The 23,925-nt window shown below is 43.4% G+C and overlaps 1 protein-coding gene and 1 long non-coding RNA gene across 3 annotated transcripts in view; one reads left to right on the top strand and one right to left on the bottom strand.

Moving 5' to 3' along the window:
* MAML3 (mastermind like transcriptional coactivator 3) overlaps nucleotides 1–23,925 on the top strand; it is a 628,002-nt gene that overhangs the window by 121,122 nt on the left and 482,955 nt on the right. The window lies entirely within an intron of this gene.
* LOC132366356 (uncharacterized) lies at nucleotides 3,921–7,051 on the bottom strand. Of its 2 annotated transcripts, none has more exons than XR_009503429.1 (4): nucleotides 6,784–7,051; nucleotides 6,052–6,182; nucleotides 5,556–5,646; nucleotides 3,921–4,383 (listed from the first exon to the last, which is right to left on the bottom strand). It is a non-coding gene; the product is annotated as an uncharacterized LOC132366356 (long non-coding RNA). The 2 variants fall into 2 exon arrangements; XR_009503428.1 differs by lacking the exon at nucleotides 3,921–4,383 and adding an exon at nucleotides 5,156–5,461.

The following is a 23,925-nucleotide window of genomic DNA, read 5'->3' as shown; positions in this document are numbered from 1 at the left end:
GCTCTGCCTGTTATTCTTGGGCAAGTCACTTAACCTCATCTTCAGAAGGAGAGAATTGATACTGACATGACTTCAAAGCTCCCACCCATCATGTGATCACCAAGGGGTGAATGTAAGAAATATCACAGAAACTTAGATTATTTTTTAGGTGCTATGGGTCACATTTAGCTGTGTGTAGTGTCTCCCAGATTTAAAGGTGGTGTATTTAAGTGTTAGCATACAAACTAATATAAGTGAATAGACAGAGATAAAAAAGAAGTCGAGGCCAAAGGGAAATTAACCTTGGGGCAAAGAAGGACTTTGATTAAAAAAGAACATTTGTCCTGTGCCTGTATGTGCTCCTGCCATATCTTTTTGCAGATACACAGCCTTCCAACAGTGTGGGTGAGAGTGGAGAGTGCTGGGGAATGTCTGACTGGTAAACACTTTGGATATATAAACCCATAATATGATTTCTTGTCTCCAGCTGAATACAAACTGGAAAGGAAGTTCTGCGAAACAGATCTCCTAGAATCCACCTGGGTAGAAGGAGCTCAGAACAAGGAACCTGGAGACCCATTTTCCTTCTCTGGCTCTGTGGCTAACCAGCTGGGTGGCCACACTTAATCTGGCTCACTTCTCTGGGCCACAATTTAATCATCGGTGCAGTGAATTGGTTGCGCCCTACTCTTACAAGTGGGGAAAATCTATGTTTATGCTCAGAGCCCTAGAAATCTCAGAGATGCTTTTCTTTACCAAGAGCCAAAAGCATGAGAAATTACAGCAGCTAAGCCAGATAACAACCCCTTCCCCCAACTCACACACATACACATAATTTTAATCTGCTGAAGATCAAGGCCATGCCCTGTGGCATAACTTCTCAGTGTCTATCTGAAGCATCTACTTGTGAACAATAGGTGATAGGATCCCACTTGGTTATAAGCTTAGTTCCAACTGATTAGCCTTGACAATACCCAAAGAATGGTCTAGATTTTTTTTTTTAAGAGACAGTAATTCCTCAAACTTTCAGGGCAGTGGTGGTTGTGTATGTGTCTGTGAAGGCAAAGTGAGAAACCTCACCACCTGCTTCCAAAAATGGTGAAATAGAATACACACAGTTGTCACCTTGGATGAGCTGGTATTAGCAGGAAAAAAACAACAGTGACATTCAGAACAGGAAAACCAGAGGTTAAAGAAAGCCATCCAGGATAATTGGGTTTATTAATCTATGTGACTTTAAATCATCTTTCCTCCATCATACTTATAGTCTCTAAGTCCACAGGTTGTTTTGAAACTCGGCCCCTCCTCCTCTGCTCCTCTCCCAAGGCTGCTATGTGATAAATAGCTCTCCCTGCTCTCTCCGCCTCCCCCGTCCACCATTTCTTCTCACATTCCTCTCTAGCCATGTCAATTCTTTCCTGAGAGAAGGGTGGGAATCTCTACTCAAGTCCACTTGTCTGGACCCTGTGTCTAACAGCAAGAAGTACTGGTTTTAGAGACACTTAGGGAGTGATTCCTATACACACACACACACACACACACAAACACACACACACACACACACCTTTCTCAGACCAGAAGTCCCTGGAGGCAGTACTAGCTGGACCTTGACCCCTAATAATATCAGGATGAAAGTGAATAGGCTATAAAGCAAACCAAGTCCACTTTCCGTAGTAAGTCCTGCTGCTTCATGGCTTTGCAGAGTCCTCTGGCACCCAGGTTGGTTACAGTAGACACAAGAACAATCTTCCCTGCAGTTTCTGCTTCCTGGTGACAGCTTGTCCCACCAACCTCCCTGGTTAGGAGAGGATCCTTCTCCTTTGTTGGGGCCATTATGACCAAATTTATGGCTCTTTTATTAGGTTGGCAGGTGGTTTAAGTGAGGGAGGAAAGAAGTGGCCTGATTTGCACATAGTTCAGGAAACAAGGAAGTGGAAGACTTTATCCACGGTCATTTTCTGCTAAAAGCTTGCAAAATTCTTCAGCCACCATTGAGAAGAAAACTTCTCCCTGCTTCAAGCCTAGATTTCTGGTACCTTAAGGCTAGAAGGGATTTCTAGATCATGAAAACTTCTACTGGTAGGGGAGGGGGCCTAGAGAGAGAGGTTAAATAACAGGCCCAAAAGATCACACATTACAAAGCTAGTTAGGAGAGCCCCAGGGCCGAGGATGGGGTCAACTGATTTCCCCAGGTCTTACCCCTCTCTCTCTCTCTCTCTCTTTCTCTCTCTCTCTCTCCTTGATCATCTTCAAAAGGAATCTTCATTGGTGGGCCTAGGATAAAACAGTAAATCTCTGAAAGACATAAAGAAGATCGGCAATCTGTCTGCTAGCTTCCCTTTCTTTATTTCAAGATATTCAGTATTCTGACTTTGCCCAGGAAATGGAGAAGAAGAAAAGAGAATCAGATAACATTTTAAACAAAACAAAGCAAATAAAGAAAACTGCTTTTTTAAAGAAAAGTATGTGGTGTGTGCGTGTGTGTGTGTGTGTGTGTGTGTGTCCAGGGCCATGTATCATTTTGGAGTAAGCTAATTAAAAATGTGAGGGGCCTTTGCATTAAGAGAAACATAGAACATGGCCTTCTTTACCTATCTCAGTATTTAAAAACCTTAAAAATTAGTGTGAGGACAAATGATTTACTCTGCCTCAGACACTGGGTCTCTGCTCTGCCCTATATACTGCAAGATCATCCCATTTCCTTTCGGCTTCTCTCAGCTCTCTTGCCAAGTTGTCTGTCTTCCATTATTAGTCATTCTAATAAACACTCCTAATAAACACAAATCCAGGATGCTACTTTTGGCTCCTATGCTGCCTTTAGGAAAGACTGACACCTGCATTAACTTTGTCATCTGTCCTGGAGAAACCCAGCTGAGATCTCTAACGTATTCTGTTGCAAGCTGCAGTATAACGGACGTATTTGGTGTATATTCTCTTGTTAAATGGAATCTGAATTCCTAAGTGAACTAAAAATACTTAATTATTAATAAAGTACCCCAGGGATTGGTGACATTTGGGATGATTTTATCACGCTGTAGATATTGAACAACATAATGTGTATGGTGGTATCTAATTCAACTTCTTTTGTTTAAAAGAACATTCCTTCCCAATTCGTTTTGATTTATATGCCACGTGGATTAGTCCCTGACCATCCAGCTCCGGGTGGAGGTAGAGGGAATTTCCTGAGGAATGGGATGGGACTGAAGCTGGGGCAGTTCAGGGAAGACCAGAAAGAGGCACCAAGGAGCCGTCTCCTGAGAATTGGAATTGGTTTGGGGTAGATGGCAAATGAGGGGCTTCTATTCAGGTAGAGGCAATGGTGGCCATGGATGGAAGTTTCTGAAAGGATCACAGGTCCAGAGACTCACAGGACTAGGTGCCAGGCTTCCAGTTTTGCACCAATTTGCTGTGTGACTCTGAGCACATTACTTAACCTCTCAGGGACAGAGTTTTCTCATATATTTGGAAGGGATAATTACACGCCCCTTAGCTACCTTATTGAATTGCACACAGTATACATGAAAGTACTTCCAACAATTAAAGCGCTTCATGAAGAATATATTCAAAGATGGGGAAGAAGGAAATAGCATTTACTAAGCACTGTCTATGTACCAAGGGTTGTGTTTGATACTTTTACAAACATGAAGTCAATTAGTCTTAGCAAAAAAAAAATCTGAGATAGGCCTGATTACCCCATTTATAGGGGAGAAATTTGAGGCTCAGAGCTTTTGCTCTGAGGTCACAAAGTGGTGGAGCCAGGCTGAAAACCTACAGAGATAAGGTATGTATTTGGGTACACAATATGTAAAAGGAAAATGGGTCACAACCTTAACTTTTAAGTAGAAATGTTCAGTCAGCCTAAGATTTGGTTGACTTATACATGATATGCATTATCACAACATATGAACACTCACATGAAATTTTAATTATTTTGTCATCAGCCTATTTTTCTGCACAGTTATGATATTAAGGAAGGAAAATCTCTAAGTATAGTGTCAAAAATCGGTTATTAAATAAAGTAAACATTGAGGAGGTCTTGCCATTAGGTTGATATAATCTTGATCTGTTAGTGCTGGATGGACCAATCAGGTGGAGCTTTCACTCATCCCTTCCTTGTTCCTGGCACATCACTGTGAGTTTCTGCCCCCAGGGGTAACACTTGTCTTTCCTTCGTTTCTGCTCAGACCCTGGCTCTGCCCAGGTTGGTGGAGATCCTGTTTGCACTTAGATGCTCTGTACACTGTGGGTCCTGGTTTGCAGTGTTGGGCCTGGAGATGAAGTTGTTGATGGATGTTTATGAGAGAGACGAAGTGGAGGTGGGCTTGGAGCAAGAGACCAGAAGCCAGTCCATCACCTGCTCCCGCGATGACCTCGCTTCACCTCTTCATGCTTCAGTTTCTCCATCTGTTGGTGGAAAGAGTGATACACAATACCTGGCTCTCAGGGTGTCAGGAACATCTTTGTAAAGCACTGGGAGATGCTCTAAGGGCCCTGAAAGACTTCATGCTTCCCTTTACTTGGTCAAGTAAAATCCCATCTGATGGGCGAAAAATTACAGACCACGTATATTTTTTAAATAAGCAGATGATCTTATACCTGAAAAAGTACTTGCATTTCTTTATCAGTGGGTGGCGTACCATGAAACCCACTTCAATGACAGGGTCTAAATGTTTGTTTAAATAATAAACAAATAAGCCTAAGCATGTACAAGATGCACATACGGCTGCTAATATTTATACTAGTTTACTTTCTTACTACAAAATGCATTTCAACTACTTTTAACATTCTTAGTGTGCTTGTTTTCACCATACACACACACACAGACACACACACACACACACACACACACACACACACACAACCATGGTAGATTAGCAGTGAGATGGTATCATCACCCCCATTTTATAGATGAGAAAACTTAAACCAGGAGAAGTAAATAGATGGCCAAGTCCACACGGATAAGGGGGCAAAGTTAGGAAAATAATCTAAGTCTCCTGTCTCAAAATCTGGCGCTTATCCCTCTCAATCTCATTTTTGATCATTCTGAAGACTGAACTTTTTTCTCTTCCTGTTCTTGCACATCTTTTGTTCTCCACTCATTGATATAACAGGGCTGTAGGTGCCTTCTCATGCTTCTTCTCTGGGAACGGAGCCCTTTAAAGCCTGATGTCCTCAAGCAAGGTTTGCGGTAAAGTGAGAGCTCAGACATGACTGCTTGTTAAGCTTGTTCCTCATCGCCAGCCCGAAGAAAAACCTGCCCCAAATCACATTACCCAGTCCCTGGGACCTCTCAGCTGCTCTCAGTGGGGGAGCCAGTCAAGCTGCACCAAGTCATAATCAGGCTGATATAGCCGCGTCGGGATGCTCTCACAGACACGCGTTTGCTTTGTATGGGCTTCTAAAGTGTATCCTGACTTAAAAATCCAAAGGGAAAGCGTGGGTTAAACACCAAAAGATCACTTCAAATGGTATTTTTTTCTTCCTGTGGGGAATTCAATTGCAAAGATGATCAGAGACTGATGAAGAAACACAGAAAAGCCACAGCGGATGAGGCACTAACCCCACTGTTTACTCACATTCAAGAGTGACTAGCTCTCTGCACGCCCTTTGCCAATCCAGGTTGCTTTGAAATTCCTTCCAAGGAAGCACCCTCTGCCCGGTACCACTCTGCAAAAAAGTTCTACTGAGGGTTTTAAACAGTGAGACAAAGAAGGCTGCGAACGGGAACCCCAACATGACAGCCAGCTAGCCCGCTGTGGCCGCCCATGGTCCGGCTGCCGAAGCGCAGACAGAGAGGACGGGCCCTCTTGAAGATGCTCCTGTCTGCCCTGCTTGAGCGGCTCCTGCCAGGGCCAGCATCCCCGGGAAACTGCCCTGTAAAGTGAGCAGCTCCTTTTCGACAGCAGCCTCCCAGCGGCTCCCCACCTCCGCGGCTGCCATTGGACGTGACAGAGCAGCCGGCCCGGCCCGGCTCGCCTTTCACTGCTGAAGACCTATTGGGAGCCCAAGCTGGAAAGCACAGGTGGGCAGAAGCCACGTGGGCAGCCCCGGGTGGCACGCCTGCCCTCCTACCTGCAGGGTCTCCTCCAGCTTTGGGTTGATGGGGTGAGTGATCTGAGGGTTGGATGCCCTTCCCAAGCGTTATCAGTTTCCCCTCTTCTTCCTGAATAGCCCGTGCACCTTCACCCATCCTGAAACCCTGCCTGGAAACAGAACAAAACAGAACACTGCGGCCGGCCCATCCCCCAGGAGCCAGAGGGCCAGATCTGGCCCGGAGCCAGGCTCTGAAGAAACGGGCGGAGGGCAGAGAGAGGCGGTGGTGGGGCAGGGAGCCTCGTGTTACACATTCAAAACCTAATTTTGGATCAGAGTCATACTTGTAGCCAAGCCTGAAAGATCGCCGAGGCCCCCAAATGAACCCACAGCTCTGAGGCGGGTCCTGGGCGAATCCTCAGCTCTGTGCCCACTTGCTGCTCTCCTTAGTTCGAGAGGCTGAGTCAGGCTTGTTTGGATTTTCACTTTAAATGAAAAACATTTTTGATGTTTTTTAATTTAATGTTTTTTTTAAAGCAACATCAGTTGTCTCTTTGCCTCTTGCTAGCTGAGGGCAGTGCGCACTTCCCACCCCCATCTCGCGGTCCATGTTCGCCTCGGCTGACATGCTCATTGGAAGCCAGGGTGCCTCGTGCAACTTCCCCCCCGAGTTAGGCCTAGGACACAACATCTTGCTTCAAGGTGACACCAGCACAGACAATAGGCCATCAGGGCAAGGGCAGCCTCAGGTGACAGAAGGAAGGTGCTTACCTTCCTATGAACAGTAAAAACGACCCTCTCTGGACATGGAGGAGAGAGGATACAGCTGGCCTCCGGGAGCGACAAGAGGGACAAGGGCTGCTCTCTCTCGTCTTCCAAGGGTGTGGGCACTTCCTCTGGAGGATTTGCTGCTGCCAAGAGCGGGCTGTTGCCTCCCTGGAACTCGGGGTATCAGGATGCTTGTTTGCAGAGCTGGCCGGCCAGCAGCCCGTAGCAGCTGGTTGTAATTATGCATTGCAGCTTCAGAGGAAGTTGCTGGCTGCGGGAGCGGGAGCGCGTGTTGGGCCTGGCTGCACACTGGCTGCTGGGCTTAAGGGAACAATAGAGATACAGGCCGGTGGCAGCAAGGGAAGGGGAGGAGCAGGACGAGGGCGAAGACAGGCAGAAAGAAATGGCGCAAGCTGTTCCCACCGCTGCCGGGGCTGAATCTGGAGAAGCCCGTGTCTGTGCTCCGAGGAGCCCTGCTCTTATTCCCAGACTTGCAACCAAAGTCTGTGCCCCTCTGGAAGCAGCCCCCAGACTTTTTTTTTTTTTTGAAAGCTGTACCTGCTGAGCACTGGATTTCGAGAAGTGCTATCTGGCTGACATGTCAGATAGCACTCCTCAGCCTGTTTAAGCTAAACTGACTGCATCTTTGTAGCAGCTGGCCACAGGGAAAAACCAAAGAATTCATGATGAAGAAGGCAAATCTCTCCTGGCTAGAAAGTACGGCAGCCGCAGCAGCAGTTAAAACCTTTCAGTACCAGGCTAAACGCTGTGCCCAGATGTGGACATCAGGCGGCAAAGAAAAAAGGACAACTTTACAGAAGTGAAGTGTGGGTTAATGAACAAGTTGGTTTTTCTTTTTTCCCTCCTGGATGGAGAAAAACTTGCTAATGTGTGGTTCTTTATACTTTCCAAGATTTCTTCAGTGTTTCCTAATTAGAACGTAGCTGGAAAACGAACATAGGGGACGGGGTGGGACACAGGGGTGGAGGACTACCTTCCTGCCGCTGTGTCTGGAGCCCAGGCTCACATCAGCAAGGACCTGCCGTCACACATACAGACACTCCCACCCATGTCTCTCTGCGCTTCCTTCCTCCGTTGGGAGGTTGCCTACAGCATCCACACGGCTTGGAGTCCCCAGCAAAGTACTCAGAATCCTGTTTTTGCCAGCTCAGGGAACAATTTCAAGGCCCACATCAGACCAGCGGACAGGCCTGAGATTCCTGTGGCCTCTTGATGACCCCTCTCCACTCATACAGCTCCTGATTTAAGTCGCTTTAAAAGGGCAGGTGTCTTACCTGGTAACGGGCACCCTTGATGTAGAAAAGTGACAGCGCCACGCAATGACACATGATTGGCTTGGGCTGGTCAATGAGGAGGCCATTTCATTACCTTTCTCCCTTGTCCATTGCCTTGCACACGATGGCTGGAAATGCTGTCAATCAGGAGGTGTGAATGCAGAGAAGTGCCAGCCTGTGTGTGGGCATTGCGGTCTTGTTCCCACATGAGTAATGGAAATGCACGATGACACTATTCTCTTTGGGCCTGATTGCTAGAATTTCCTTATTGCCTGGGTGGAGGTATTATGGTGACGGGTGGAAAGAATTTTTCTAGTAGAATCCAAGTAGGCAATATTTTTTCTTCCTTTTCCTTCTCTTTCTTCCACATGAGGTTCTACATTTTCTAAACACACACACACACACACACACACACACACACTGTTAATTCCTAGAGCCATGCCGGTCAATTCAGTAGCCTCTAGCCATTGACGGCAATTTAAATTAATTAAAATTAAATAGAAAATTCAGTTTTTCAGTCATTCTAGGAATATTACAAGTGCTCTGCAGCCACATGGGGCTGGGAGCTACTGTATCGGACAACACGGAGTTACAAAACATTTCCATCAATGCAGAAAGTTCTATCAGGCAGCCTGTCCTGGAGCATCTATTTTCTCTTGTATCTTAGGACTCCTGTTCCTTTCACAATCCTCTACCAATAATTTTTACAAAGGTGAAACTGTTTTTTTTTTCTTTAACGACAACTTAAATCAAAACTGATGAACTCCCTTTAGGTTCCTGAGGGAGAGTTCCCCAACTACTGTGCTGATAGAACCTTGTCAAATAGTTGAACAGGGTGTGGCATTGTAGACATTGAAAGGACCTCAAGTCGCAGGATTAGTCTCAGGCAGTCCTGACCCTTACGTATTCCTGTAGATAATTTTCCTAGACAGTCCTAATCCCAGCTAGAAGAAGCTACTACGAGGCTAAGCTGTGAGTCAAGAAAGATACCAGGGCATCTCCATAAAAATTTGCATAATAAATAGAGAGTATAGCTCCTTTAGAACTACAGGGTAGACCACACGACAAGCTCCTGGCAGCCGGCTTTGTAGTGGGCGGAGATTCACAGAGCAATGAAGCACTTTGATGCAGCTGGAAGCACCTTCAAAGCTTCCATGGGGAGAGATTATGGCAACTACCTGTAACTGGTTGTTCAGGTCCTTTGTGTGTGTGTAGGTGGGGGTAGGGACTGGACCACACAAAAAGTAAACAAATAAACCGAAAGCTACACTGGAAGCACTCTCCCCAAACTAACTGCAACCAAAGGAAACAAAGGATAAGCTATTTAATTGAACACTTTTGCTGGAAGATTAAACATTCCACCCAAACTTTTATTTATTTATTTTCTGACTTAGAATAGAACCTTGTTGGCAACTGGTAAATCCTTCTAATATTTAAAAATCTGTCATTTCAGTTCTTGTTCTGCAAAATTTCCCAATCTGTTTTCTTCTCATCTTGCATAGGAATGATACACGTAGCATCTGATGAACAAGTCAGACAGCATGAATACAGACTTTATCCTGAGCCTCCCCCGATTTAATTGAAGGTAGAAGTGTCCAAGGTGCAGGCTCCATGACCACGTTATTATCCACAAATCCTCATGAACTTTTATTCTGCTCCATGGTGGTGAGGGTAGGGGTGGGTGACAGCGCGTTCCTGGAGGCAGATAAACAGGATATTACCAAAGTCGCTTTCTTAGTCCAAGCTACTTTGTCACAAAGCAGCTGTGAGGTATTATAGCCACAAACCTGGGCTACCAACTGGCCTGATTTTCCCATTTTTCAAGGAGTAACTGTGGACCTGGCCTTGATTGAAAGTGAAAGCTGAAACAGGGAGGGAGAGTAGGAAAGAGCCAAGGCTTGTCAATCCAGTTTGGAAAGTTCTAGAGGGTAGGAGTTAGAAATGTATTCGAGCAAGAGATCCCAGCCCTTTCTTTCTGACCCGCCGTGGGGAGTGTGGGTAGGACTGGGGAAAGGAGTCCTGTTGAAGCTTCTCTCTCCCGATCAGTGAGGCAGGGAGACAGCCTGACAGATGCTGCCAGCCTGGGTACCAGTAAAACCTGGTCCCTTTTCAACCTTCTCCCATGTCCTGGGCTGCAGACCCTGTGTGGGAGGGAAGCAGCTCCAGGTGTAAGCAACACCTCTGATAGGGCGGTTTGGCCACACATCCTCAGGCTACAACTCTGTTCTCTTCTTACACTAGAGCCATCCTCATTTAGCTGGGGCTAGGGCAGGGGGGCGGGGGAGGGGTGAAGCTGGAAGCTGTCCTCCAGCCCGTTGCTGACAGAGGCAGCCCCACTGTTTCGCCCAGAGAGCAAGAAATGGCACCTTAATCCTCGATGAACAAATCCTCTGAAAGCGAAGCTCCTCCATGGTGAAGCTGGCTGTTTTCTTTTTCTTTAAGTCTTCATAAATCATATGCGCCAGCGTTGGCATGAGTCATATGGCTCGGCAGCAAAGCGCCTGCTAAGCCACACAGCTGCACGGGACAAAAATACCTCGGTGAATAGAGCATGTTTGTCCTGCATGGTTTACGGTATAAATACGAAATCAGCAAAAATGCAGGGGTTCCCCGGCCTCTCGAGTCTCATAACCCTTTGGCTGCCTCCTCTGTTCCTTCTGCTGCCCTGTGTCAACCCACTTCCCCACTTCCTTGCTTTTGTTCAGGAAGAGAAGGGTGTCATCGGGGTCACTGCCATGTACTGATTGATTGTCAGATTGGTCAGCGAGCAACACTCTAGTATAAGAGAGTTTTAGTCAATGTGGAACCTCCACCCGGTAAACGGACTCGGTCTTTTCATCCTGATGGAATAATGACAGACGTCCCCCTTGTGAAAGGACTTGCAGATGGATGGGATGACATGGGATGCAATGAAATCGTGTAACTCCAACGCTGAGCACGCCCTTGGTGGGTTTGGGGGCCCCTGTGGCGTCAGAGGTGCTGTCTCTCTGCTCTGCATAGCCGTGTCCTTTCAGAGGCTTGTCTGGCCAGGCTCAGTTCCAGCCCCTCCAGGCCTGGTCTGGGGTTGCTGGAGTGACCAAGTCACGTGGGGTCCATTCTGCTCCAATCCAGGCCACTCCCGCAGGCTTCTCCTCCAAACCTTTTCCCCACTTCTCTGGAGGAGCACAGATTAGCCCTGAGGGTCCCATTCTCTCTTAATCGCCTCTCACTAATTTAGAGCTTCCAGAATCTTGTTTTCGGGCAACCTATTTATATTCTTTGGGTTCATATTTAATAATTTTAAACTGTACCCACTTCTTCTCTGTCCTCCTTGGAGGGGTCCTTATGATTTCTGTGTTATTGCCTCATTGGATAATGAAGTTTCTGACACTAAAGTGTGCCATTGGAATGCATTTGCCTCGTTAATGGAGGTTGTACTGAATGTAGGTCACTTAATATCTGTTAGGTGGCATATCTCATTTACCTTCAGATTAGGGCATCACTTAATATGTATTTAGGGCTTTGGTTTTAAGAGATGTATTTTTTTAATTGAACACATATTTTGAGTCCTGACATCTGACATGTTCAGCTTATATATAAAGTGTTTATATAATTTGCCTATCTAAGTTCAGCGAAGTATAAAATACACTAATGAATGATAGTAAATCACTCCACACATATAAACCTCTGTTTATTTGTGGCTGGACTAGAAACAGCCTAAGACTTTTCTAACATTCCAAGTACTGTTGCTTTTGGATTTGCTTCCCCCATATACAGGATAAATTCCTGCCTTTAGGACAGATTTCCAGCCACGTTTCTGCTTTGGGGCTTTAGATGTGGAAAAACAAGGAGAAAAGTAAGAGACAAGGTGTTTTCGGTGATCATCTTTTTCTCTTTGAACTATCCGCTGACTTCCTCAGGGAAGCCATCACCTGATGTGGTGACAGAGAATGGATTTCAATGTCAAAGGGGACTGGATTTGAATCTAGTAGCTTGTGACCTTGAACAAGTTGCTTAGGGTTAGGGTTAGGGTCCTTTCTAAGCCTCACTTTTCTCAGCTTTAAAAAGTGGGTGATGATATATATTTCCTGGGTTGGTTGTGAAAAGAAAATGCTTAGCCCAATCTCTATCTAAAAGGGTATTCAGGAAGTGCCAATTTTCTTCCTATTCCGATCTTAGCTTAGATATCAGTTTCAGATAGGTCATGTTTAGAAGATAATATGAGGAAGTATTTCTGTCCCGTCTCCATCACCGTGTAAGGTAATTAAGCTAAATCGTCAATTAGAATGTGCATCTACAAAGTTATATTCATCTCACATTGCGGATGCCAGAGCACCAAGCCACTGCCCTGAAGACTCTTTTCTCTACTTACCAGCCCTGGTCATGTGGAATCAGCCCTGTGGGGAAGTGGGCAACGAGTCCCAGCCAGACTCCAGGCTGAAGGAGGACCAAGTGAGGTGTACACCTACCTGCCACCACCAGCTCCACTGGGGAGATATGTTTTGAAGGCCATGGAGAATTACCTGTCACCCACACATCCACCAAATTTCTACTTAAGTACTACTGTTAAAGGTTCATCCCTTTTGTTTAAGAGCTTGTCAGTGGCAAACACACAACTCAAGCTAGCTTTTTTAAGGCATGGGAACTTCTTGGCTTATGTAACTTGGAAGTTTAAGGAGGTGACGTTGACTTCAAGTCCATCTGGAGCACAGGTCCACCCACTAAACCAATCACTCTGGCTGTGACACACAAAATTTCATTTGTTGGACTTGAGTCACAAGACTTCCCGTGGAGCAAGCGGTAGAGACAGTCCTACCTAAACTACAGGGACAGAGAGTGAGTTGAGGGAGGCTTGCCAAAATAAAAAGATTGCTTTCTGGGCAGACAAATGCAATAGATGCTGACTACAAACTACTGTAGAACAGACAATACCGTGGGAGTGTCAACACATGCATCCAGGTTGTCAGCTGTGTATCAGTCAGGGTCCAGTCAGGAGACAGAAACTGCCCGAGTTATTTTAATAGAGAGAATTTAATATAAGGAATTCATAACTAGGTACAACATTGTTAACAAGGTAACTGAAAGTGTAAAAAGAGGATATTAAGGTACTACTAGGGTTGGGGGAAAAGGGAAAAAGATGGAATTATCAAAATCTAGGAGCTTGGAGATGCCGTATGGAGCTAAAACTCAGACCCCTGGGGAGGGGGTGATGGTTGGCTGGCGCTGGTGACTGGGGATGCACAACGTGGCCGGTTCTGCAGATGCTGGGCGAACTAAACACTGGATTCACTCGCTGCTGTGGGAAAGAACTGCTTCTGCTGAGTGAAGAAGTCTGGCTGGGGGTGCTGCTCACAGACATCGAGACAATAGTGAGCACATGGGAAGGAGTTAGTCCCTTCTCCTCCTCCAGCTTTGCAGGCTTCCTCTAATAACCACAGTTCTCAGATTGGAGCTGCTGGCAAAGGGGAATCATGGTTTGCAGACTCCAGCTCTAGCCTCGGAAAGCCAAGTATACAAGGGTGGGTGTGGAGCTGAGGGACAATGACCGCCTAACCGAGAGGTCATCACACTTTAGTGTGCAGTGTTTGCTTCCTTAAAGACGAGCAGACAGTAAGTGTCCTAAAGACACGGAAGTCTGAATGGCGTTGAATAACGCTTGGAGATATGAATCATGATTCTCTCCTACTTCAAAGTTCCTTCTTCCTTGGGCAGAGCAGACCTGGTATCAGACGGACTATAGCAGGTGTGACCGTAAAATAGAGAGATGGCATCTCCAAGGAAAGCATTTCTTTAACTTGAGTTACTCTTTCAGGTATCCACGCTACAAGTAAGCCAGGCTTTCCCTTTTCTCTCTAGGCTGTAGGTAGTCAATGTCTTGGTAATTACTGAGCCCATGTGGATCAAAGATCAGCTGAAACTTTCCCGATGACTAAGCATAAACAACCTTGCCAGAGGAAGGAGTAGGTGTGTTTATACAGAATGTTTGTCCTTTTCCGAATGTAAGCGTCTTCTCTTGGTCAAAATTTCTCATTAACTCTGTCACTTGAGATTAGCTCTTGAAGCCCTGAACTTTCAGACAAATTGAATTTCTCTAGTTATTCTAACCATACTAGTATGACTCCTTTAGTCAAAGCAAGTTTTGTGTGTGTGTGTGTATGCGCTTAACAAGGCCAGGTAGAAAACACATATTCTGTGTAAGCAATAAATGTCAGAACATGAAGTACAATTTGGTGAACTTTAGTAGAACAGTTATTAAGCAATACAGCCCTCTTCTTCGCTCCAACAAATTGTGAAGGCTCCACTTCAAAAAAGGAGAAAAGCCAGACAGCACTACAAAATCATGAATCCATTTTTGGTTTACTGTTAGCAAAAGGCTGTCATAAAAACTAATTTTATGCCTATTAATAAATGAGTCATAAATAACAATCATTCCCAATAAGAATACACTTTCAAGGAAAAAAAATTATGGAGAAAGAAATCTGTCGTCATAAGTGACTTTGAGCCTAATAAAAACTGTAAAAAATACTCTAATGTATTTCAACTAAGTGCTTTATAGTTTCCAAAACGCTTTCACATCTATCTTCCCATTCAATCCTCACAGGAACTATATGAGGTAGGTAAGATTTATCATTCAATTTTAGATTGAAAAAACGAAAAAAAACAACTGAGGCTCAGAGAGGCTTAAGCAACTTGCTTAAGTGGTAAATTGTGAAGCTGGGTCACAAACCAGGTTTTCTGAATCCTGCGTCAGCTGTCTTATCATTGCTGCTTCTTTAACTCTCTGGTCAGATTTCCAAAATATGTATAAAAGGAGGTGATCATAGCCTGCTATTTCCTACATATATAAAGTAGTAAGATCTATCCTATTAGATAGTACCACATCTACAGAATGTAACTTACTGGTAACTGGGAAGCAAGTTTTGGAATTTGAGAAGAATAACAATAGCTAACATTTACTGCTACTACTTGCCAAAATCTCTTCCTTATGCAACGCCTGAAACTACCCAAGAGGTATATATTTCTTTTAGAGTCATTTTACAGATGAATAGACAGAGGCTCAGATAACTTTCCAAAGTCACTTAACCAGTAAGTTACAGAACAAGGATCAGATGGAGGTTTGTCTGATCCAAAACCCATGCCGGCCCTTGCTCTTCTGCGCAGACTCAGCTACGGGCAGGACCGCCCCAGTAATAAATGCTGATCCCTCCTGGTCTCCCAGACCTGCCCAAATGCAGAGCATCTAAATAAAGAGGACGAAGCCGCAGCCCAACACGCTGCAAATATAGCTTCACCTGGGAAAGACGTGAACTTCAGCTTTGATTTGCTGAGTCATCTTGGTTAAGACCCTCCTCCACATTCTTTCTCTGTTAACAGGAAATGAAAATATCAGGCCTGTCTTAATGGCCATTTGCCCCTGATTTATCTCCATCAGAGCTTGCTATCACAAGGACAGACCATTGACCAGAAAAGTGGGTCTTTCCCCCCTTACTTGGTTCAATACCCTAGAATGAGAAATGTCAGATATATTCCAGTTATTACCTAATTGGCAACAGTGCATAATATTTTTTATATTGCAGGCCTGAAGGCAGACAACAAAATTCAATTCTGTCACAAGTTGTGGTATTTTTTGAAATATTCAGGCACAAGACAACATATTTCCCAACAAATAGTTCTGTTGTTGTTTGTTTTATTTTTCCCCTCTCCACTTTTTTTTTTTTTTTTTGCATATTTCTTTTTCTTTTTTTTAAATTAGTTATCTATTTTATACATATTAGTGTATATATGTCAATCCCAATCTCCCAATTCATCTGCCGCCTCCCCTGCCCAGTTCGGTTGTTTTTGCTAGCTTTGTGTTGTCTTCAAAACATACCACAGGCATTAAGTCCATGTTATGGACTTAGAGCTTTCTTTTTTCTGCTTCAATTCTAACTTATTTTCAAATTATGAAACTTAAAAGTGCCTGAAACCACAAAACTTTTTTTTTTTTTTTGGCACTCATAACTGAAAAAGAGCTGAATTTTTTCCCCTAAGATTTTTATAAGGGATTTGTTCTTAGGCTGACGCTTCTTAACTGAAGCTCTTTTTTCTGACCAACTTTTAATTTTCTGAAAGTTGGGGCTTATGATATGGAGAAGGCACTAACAAGTGCTAATCTGGGATAATGAGCTGGATGGATAAATGAGTCCCTGACCACCACCAAAAGATCATCATGGCCACAGATTTTTTTTTTTCCCCCCTCAATTAAGTGTAGATGTGATTACCTGAACATGCAGCAATATTCCCTTAGTAATTGTGCTAGACTAACGGTCTAAATTTATTTTATGTAATATTCTTTTCAATAACAATGTCTATTAAAGACATCTGGTAAAAGTCTGTAATGCTTATTTCATGCATAGGCAGCATAAGAGTGTGTTTTAAGAATCCTGTTTTCAGTTTAATGTTATGGGCTGTTAAGGAGAAGGTTTATGGGTGTAACATTATTAGTTGGAATTTGGCTCAAATTGAAATTGGGCCCAAGAATTTACTTATCCACAATATTGTGAAGGGCTTTTTAAAATATTAAAAAGTTTAACTAAACAAGAATATTAGTCTAATTTAATGTTTTACCTGCAATTCTCAAGGCCATTCAAAACACTTCCTAATCACCAGATTTCAAATTCAGATGGTAGCCTGTCTCTCATACTGCAAGGCTTTTAAAAATCAGAGGTTTATTACATCAGGTCAGTATTTTAACCACAAGAAAAAAAGATGTATTTGCTGGTTTGACTATAGATGAAAAAGGAAAAACTACCATATGCCATGGACCCTTTGTTAGGGTTTGAGGTGCCAGCTGAGCCACAGGGGCCCCCGCCCAGGCCTGGCCTGGCCTGAAGCCACCGTATTCACACCACTGCCAAGTAGAAATGAATCACCCTGCCCATTGGCTAGGCTTAGCATCCCTGTAATTTCATTTTAAAACCTCAACGATCAAGATGAAAAGAAAGCAATAAAACATATCAAAGTTTTACTCGTGCAGTTCGAAGAGCCCCCCCATTCTGCACGTCTGTGGCCTTGACACTTCTTTTGGCATCGCTATTAGCGACACAGGAGTAATTCACCACTGTCAGGGAATTGGGCTGTTTCATCACCTACATGAGAGACCTGCATAACTCCACGGTGATTGCTGTCTAGATGAATTATGTGGCTCCTTCATGCACTTTTTGACTGAGCAGTGATAACTCAGATAGTGCATTATCCCGTGCCTCTCTCGGAGAGGATCCTGTCCTTTTTTCTCACAGAGCAGTGAAAGAAAGACCTCATCGAGGCATTTAAAGTGACATCACCATGCCAATCCCAACTTCTTACAGTCAGTAAGAAGCAATTGCTGGGCCAGATTAATATAGTAAAGGTAAATCTCAGTGACAACTCTTTCAGCTGTTTAGAGCTGGTGCTAATTGTTCATCAAGCTCTTAGAAAATAGTAGATGAAGCAATGCCAAAAATGTAGCCGATAAAATTTATTTTATAATCTCATATTCATACGTGCCAGGGAATCCATGGGTTTTGCCATTTATCCCTTCATCTGTCCATCCATCCACCCATCCATCCTCCCTCCATTCATTCACCATTCATTCAACACATATTGTGGCATGCTCACGGGATGCCCTAGCTAGGCACTAGTGATTCAACAGTAAGCCAAACAGATAGGCGTTGCTCTTCTAGCGTTTATTGTCTATTGGGAAGACAGAAATTAAGTATATACAAGTGTGATGAGTATTGGGAAGGACATATGCAGGATACTCTAGAAGCATGTCACAGGAGAACCTAACCTTGTCAGAGGAGACAGAAAGACTTCGTAAAAGAAATGATGCTTAAACTGAGACCTAAAGGATGCGAGACTGGGGAGGAACCCCCTTTGGCAGAGGAACAGCAGGTGCAAAGTGCCTGAGGCAGGCAAGAAATGCAGGGCAACCTTGAGAAACTGGCAAAACTGCTATGTCCATAATGGGTGGGACATGAATAGGGCAGGGGAAATTGGTTCCAGATGAGGCTTACTGATGGTCCATGTGGACCCATGAACAACAAACTGAGGAAAAAAATCTTATGTCAATAAGATTTTATTAGAATATGATTTTAGAGGCATGGAGAATCTTAATATTTTATTATGTATATCATATACACTGAGTGTATGTATGTATATAAAATATGTGTATATATACTATATGGTGTCTGTGTATATATACATATAGGCACTGATACATATATTCTTATTAAACTATTCTTAAACTATGACTATTAAACTATAGTTTAAATGAAAATAATAAAATGATCATACTTGTCTCCACCACCCAGATTAAGAAATGCATCTCTGTAACTTTTTTTTTTTTTTCTGGCCGAGTGGCTTGCGGGATCTTAGTTCCCCGAACAGGGATTGAACTCGGACCCCGGCAGGGAAAGCACCAAGTCCTAACCACTGGACCGCCAGGGAAGTCCCACATCCCTGTAACTTTTAAGACACCCTTTAAACCCTCTCCAACATATTCCCTTTCCTTCATTTTTGTTTATAATTTTACCACATAAGTGCATATCACGAAGCACCTTATTGGTGTGCGTGTTTCCCTGAATTTTATATAAATGCAATTATATTCTATGTATTATTTTGAGACTTTCTTTCTTGTACAAGCTATGTTGAGAGTCAACCATGTTAATGTGTAAACATTTCCTTTTCATGGCAGTAGAATAGAACTTCATTTGTAGCTAACATCGTGAGAGAAGAAAATAGTACGAATTTTGAAAATCTACAGGCAGTTCTCAGATTTCTTTTTATTCATCAGTATCTCTGACCTTCCTCACCCATCTTTTTTCTTTTAATAGATCTTTACTGGAGTATAATTGCTTCACAATACTGTGTTAGTTTCTGTTGTACAACAAAGTGAATCAGACGTATGCATACATATATCCCCATATCCCCTTCCTCTTGAGCCTCCCTCCCACTTTCCCTAACGCACCCCTCTAGGTGGTCACAAAGCACTGAGGTGATCTCCCTGTGCTATGCGGCTGCTTCCCACTAGCTAACTATTTCACATTCGGTAGTGTATATATGTCGATACTAAGTAACAATGAAGCTGCTAATGAGCAATACATTTGCCGGAGATTACCTGATATTTTCAAAAGGCTTTGTACATTACGCTGTGCAAACACATCATTGCATTTAAACCTCACCACAACCGTAGGAGGTAGGCATGCCCCAAATTTCCAGTTTGACAAGTGAGGGAACTGAGGTCTAGAGAGATTAGTTGACTTGGTGAGTGGCCCCTTTATGTGGCAGTGAGGTACAAAATCCAGTATTTTCCTCTCTCCTCTGCACCACCAAACTGGGCCATGGGAAGTGGGAACAAGGCAGGACTAAAGACTTGAATGATTTGAAAACTTTGTGAACCATTTTTCCTGATAGCTCGTCATCTCATTTTAACCTCTAGGTGTGAGTACAAAGACAAATCCATTCTGATTTAATTCCCAAGTCTTAAACTCACCCTTGCTCCTGGCCTTCTAAGATTTTAGAGAAAAGCAACGTCACAGCCTACATTGACCAAGAATTGACCACGTGAAAACCTACGTTCAGAACCTACTCTCTGTACTCTCTGTAACTCTGGGGTGCATTGCAGTGTTTAGTGATGAGACGAATTTGCCACAAATGCCTTGCCTTCTAAAGCTTTCAAAGTTTATTTTCATTAATTTCTCATAACCCAGTAGCCCTCACAAATGGTATTGGCGGCATGGTAAACTTGCACTTGGCCATGTTCAGGGAGGCAAGGTGATGAGGAGCAAAGATCTCCTCACTCCTGATCCAGTTTTCTTCTCCACTCTCGAATGCTCTGTCTATACCCGAGAGGACTTTCAGTTGTGGCACTGCCTGAGGTTATGTTCAGATTGTCTCTGAGGTCCTGAATCTAAGCAGACCACCGAGCTCATCCTTGCGCAGAAACTATTTGCCATGGGCTCCTCTGTGCAGAAGGTGAATTTCCCAGGCTGGTTCTGCAGTCCCAGGGCTGGGTCATCACAAGACAAGCTTTTCGGGCCTTGGAGATGATGTGAAACATCAGGTATTGGCGTCCAGCTTGTACACCAAACTCTAAATTTTCATCTGTATTATTTTTTTAATCATCACCCTTCTACCATTACCTATGTTTTGAAATATGTTTATCCACAAAACAAACCACTTTTAAAACACTTAGGTCTCGTGGTCTTATCTTGCATAAATGAATGCCCTGCTAGGCTTTAACACTGCAATAGCTCCTGGACCTCCAGCCTACGTCCAAGGACTGTCACGCATCTGCAGCACAGGCCCTGAGGTCCACGTGGTCCCTTGGCATTTAAAGTGTTTAGATTCACTGCTTGAATTACTCCAGAGAGACCCAGGAGACCCTTGACCTGTACTGATTTGTAGTTTAGCTGATGCAAATTTGATTAAAATGAGCTGCAAGGTTGGAGAGTGTGGACACCCAGATACTTTGGCTACTGAATGAAGCTGGTCAGCTGCTCGTGATCTGAGTCTGGGAGCAGTTTCACTGTTTTCTTTCCATTCTCAAGCACAATTACGGGAGATGTTATGCGCTAAAGTGCTATTTGCCGACTTGGGGCTTTGCAAAGGTCTTGGGTGTCCTTCTCAAATGCCAGGAGTCTGCTCTAGCCATCTGTAACATTCTTTGAATGAAACTTTCAATATACGTATACATATATGTATAACATATGAAAAAGATTGCCTATATGAAAGTAGTGGTATTTACTTGGTATAATTAGAACAGTGGTTCCCAGCTAGAGTTGCTTTTTTCCCCTGGGGACTTTTGGCAATACTTAGAGATATTTTTGGTTGTTGCAACTGGCCAGAGGGAGTGTATGGGGTGGGGGGGAGGGGACGCTACTGCATCTACTGGGCAGAGGCCAGAGACGCTGCTCATCCTGCTACAGCGCTCAGGGCGGCTCCCTATAACAAATAATTGTCCAGTACAAAATGTCAATAGTGCCAAGGTTGAGAAACTCAGGATTAGAGTAATATTTTCTCTATTGTTCCAAAATTCTATGACATTTTTTAATACAGGCATAGCTCAGAGATATTGCGGGCTCAGTTCCAGACCACCATGATAAAATGAGTATCACAATAAAGTGAGTGACACAAATTTTTTGGTTTCCCAGTGCACATAAAAGTTACATTTACACTATACTGGAACCTATTAAGCGTGCCATAGCATTATGTCTAAAAAACAATGTTTATACCTTAATTAAAAATACTTTATTGCTAAAATATGCTAACCATCGTCTGAGCCTTCAGAGAGTCATGGTAGTAACGTCAAGGATTGTTGATCACAGATCACCATAACAAATATAATAATAATGAAAAAGTTTCAGATATGTCGAGAATTACCAAAATGTGATAAACCTGTATATACATGATTACATAATGTCATTGTGTTTAGGTTTTCTTTTTTTTTTTCCTTTGGTAAGTTTTGTCATCCCAACACCAAACGATGATCATTCTTACTTTCTGGAGAAGTTCTTTTATGATTTAAGTTATGTCCTCCCCTTTCATTAAGGGCTGACCAATGAAAAGCCAGATGTGAACACTCTGCATTTTTGGTAAATCTACTGTTAAAGACAGAGTTCACAGTGGTAATCAATTCACTTTATGTAAAGATGCTTTCAGAATACATTTTTCTAACATCTCAGGGCCAGAAACACTTCATCTACCTGGGTGAACTGTTATATTTGTTGACTTTTGGGCAATACGTACAATGTGTTTGCCGCTTTGCCTTCGCTGCTGAGAAACTCGGTGCTAAGTTTTCTCTTCCCATCTTCCTCATCCCTTCACCCTCTTTACTTGTTGATTCTTCCTGTCTTCTTAGGTCTTGTTTACTTTTCTATCTGCACGGAAACTGGTCCTTTTTGAATTAGTTAATTACCTAACTAAAATGGTCCCCTCCTCTCTCCATGTCCTCCCTCCTACTAATTCTTTGTGTTCCCTCCCCCCACAGATTCTTTTTTTTTCCCTCATGGTTTTTATTCCATATCTTATCTCTTTCATAATTTTAAATGTAGCTGATTTATTATCTCTTTCAATATGTTGCATTATCTCATGTCCCTGTTTGATGTTTCTGCTGACTCTCTTTTCACAGCAGATTGCTGCCTGTGTGTGATTTGTAATTTTTGTGTGTGAGTTTATCTTCAGTGGAGATTGTTGTTTGCTTTTTGTTGGAATCCCATGCATCTTTGTTGGTTAAGGAATGAGTATATACATATTCTTTGTGAAAGTTATTAGTAGTAATTTAAAAATATACACATGCTATATTTCATAATAAAATTTAATATAGTAAAGGTATGAAAAATTATTTGAAATTTTTTATTACATCATCATATAAATAATAATGGAATGAACCTGGTGTCATATAGTTGGGGATACTCAAATAAGAGTATGTAGAATGTTAAAATATGAAAGTTGAGTCTATGATATTTTAGAAAGTCCTGGCCTGGAAGTAACATACATCACTGGTCTTCCTATTCCTGTGGCAACCATTCCAATGGCCACATTTAGATACAAAGGGAACTGTAGTCTCTGGCTGAGCAGCTGCATCTCTGCTTTGAGGGAAGTGTGAATTGCAGTGGTCAGCCCGCCATGTCTGCCACAGTGGGCCTGATCCCAATGTAAGGGCCGTTCTCCTTCCTTCTCTTGCTTGTCTCCTCATGATTGAGCCTTTAGTATGCTGCAGGGTCTCCTCATCCCAGCCCTCGCTCCACACTCAGTGCTTTTCTAAGGATGGCATCAGGGGTTGGGGGAGAGATCTGTGTGCCCACCCGAGTGCTAATGAAGTCAGTCCTTCCCTAACCATGGAGAAAGAGTGGTGACGAGTGATGCTCTGTCCAAGTAAAGCCACAAGAAAGTTAACTCTGTGAAGGGAAGGTCTCTGCTGCTCTTATTTGCCACTGTGTCATCAGTATCTGAAAAGTGGCTGGCACAGAGTAGATGCCCATGGATTTTTGCTGAAAAAATATGAATGATTAAATAAATACCTGTTTCTCTATCCTCTTTCCCAGGGGAATAAATAGACTATCTTTCTATCCCTTTCATCTTTCCTCCTATCGTTGGATACCCACTTACACCTCCTAAAATTTTGCCAAAACTTTCTATTCTCGCATTCATCATTCTATTCTACAGAATTCTCCTGTTTCTGCCCCATTCTACTCCTCTCGTCTCCTGTCCTCTGCAACAACCCTCAGTCCGTTTTTATGCTCATCAGCATCCAGACCCTCTTCCTTGCATTGGAACCACCTTTATTTCACATTAACAGTGATTACTAAAGTATAAATGAATTTATTACAGAATAACCAGCAAATGTCCATTTGCATCCATTGACTTAAGTGGTGTCCCAAGGAGACTTCAGTGGAAAGAGTACTTGACCCCTCCCATGACCGGCTAATCTCTCTGCCTGACTGGATGGCACGGGTTGAGCCACGCAACTTAGAGTGGTAACAATACTTCTGGTTTCCCCAAAGCAGCTGCTTCACACTCTATACATTAGCTCCTGCTGCTGAGGGGCTCCTGAGGGGCTGCTGAGGGGCTCCAGCCAGCTCCTCTTTGGGGCAGAATCCCCAGCCTCTGTCCTTTGTAACCAGCCTCATTGCTGGAGAGCAAGGTTTAGCTGTTTCTAAAAGGCTCCTCTCAAACATAGGCAGAACACTCTATGACATAAATCACAGCAAGATCCTTTTTGACCCACCTCCTAGAGAAATGGAACTAAAAACAAAAATAAACAAATGGGACCTAATGAAACTTAAAAGCTGTTGCACAGCAAAGGAAACCATAAACAAGACGAAAAGACAACCCTCAGAATGGGAGAAAA

This window comes from Balaenoptera ricei, chromosome 5, assembly GCF_028023285.1.
Source record: "Balaenoptera ricei isolate mBalRic1 chromosome 5, mBalRic1.hap2, whole genome shotgun sequence".
Taxonomy (NCBI): domain Eukaryota; kingdom Metazoa; phylum Chordata; class Mammalia; order Artiodactyla; family Balaenopteridae; genus Balaenoptera; species Balaenoptera ricei.
Note: the sequence above shows the minus strand (reverse complement) of the source record. Positions and strands in the feature narration are given on the sequence as shown.